Source organism: Belonocnema kinseyi, chromosome 2 (assembly GCF_010883055.1).
Source record: "Belonocnema kinseyi isolate 2016_QV_RU_SX_M_011 chromosome 2, B_treatae_v1, whole genome shotgun sequence".
Taxonomy (NCBI): domain Eukaryota; kingdom Metazoa; phylum Arthropoda; class Insecta; order Hymenoptera; family Cynipidae; genus Belonocnema; species Belonocnema kinseyi.
Genome location: NC_046658.1, coordinates 12,303,829 through 12,304,954, shown reverse-complemented (window position 1 = coordinate 12,304,954; position 1,126 = coordinate 12,303,829). Strand labels below are relative to the sequence as shown.

The window sequence follows — 1,126 nt, the reverse complement described above, 5'->3', positions numbered from 1 at the left end:
GGAAGATACCGTGCATCCTCTTATCGAGGAGCTGTTCACGAAAGTTTTTCTCTGGTGCTTTCTTAATCCGGGCTTTCAGGAGTGAGTACTCGAGATAGATTATATTTGATGCATTTTGCTCACCCTTAATACTGAAGTCAAGTCCAAGTGTTTCAGCAGCCTCCTCCGCTGCTTTGTACAGAAATGCTCCTTTGCCCACTTCCTCGTGATTCCTGACCATTTGAAGAAGAGTGTCTCTTCTATTTGCAACTTTATGTGCTGTACCCAGAAAAATCCTGTTTTGAAGACATTTAAGACTCAATATTCCGCGACCCCCTTGACGGCGTGAGATGTACAGTCGCGGAACGGAAGACTTAAGATGCATGCTTTTGTTCATGTGCATAACCTTTCTTGTCCCGATATCAAGAGGTCTGAGCTCGTTCTTCGTCCATGGAACTACTCCAAATGAATAGAGTAGCACTGGGACGGCAAGGATTTTCGTTGCAGATACTTTGTTCCTCGCCGACAGTTCGGAAGACCAAATCTGTCGGATGAGACGTTTTTATCTGCTTCGGGGAGCATTCTTTATAGATGTCACATCCTGAATGCGGCTCTGTGGCACGCCCAGGTATGTATAAATCTCTCCAGTGCAAAGGTGTCGTATGGCGCTTCTATCAACGAGCTCAGGATCTTCAGGGATGCCATTAAGTTTTTCTCGCTTCAAATAAACCTTGGCGCATTTGTCTAACCTAAATTCCATTCCAATTTCCTTAGTATATCGTTCGACAATCCCCAGAGCTAGATGCAGTTGCTCTCTGTTTTTAGCATAGATCTTAAGATCGTCCATGTAAAATACATGAGTGACCTTGTACTTTCGATCTGCAGGTTTGCCGCACAAGTACCCGTCGGAATGGCGCAGTGCTAGAGATAGTGGCAATAATGTAAGGCAAAAGAGGAGGGGGCTCATGGTGTCGCCCTGAAAGACACCTCTCTGAAACGTGACCTTGTTAGTTGTCACACGATTTTTAACAGATGAGATAGTAAGTCTGGTTTTCCAAAGTGGCATCAATCTCTCTATGCACCCAACTATTTGCGGATGAACCTTTAAGATTTCCAAAAGACAGATGATAAGTCTATGGGATGTAGA

At 44.4% G+C, this 1,126-nt stretch overlaps 1 protein-coding gene across 3 annotated transcripts in view; it reads right to left on the bottom strand.

Moving 5' to 3' along the window:
* Positions 1–1,126, bottom strand: part of LOC117166917 (liprin-alpha-1) — a 690,677-nt gene that overhangs the window by 410,202 nt on the left and 279,349 nt on the right. The window lies entirely within an intron of this gene.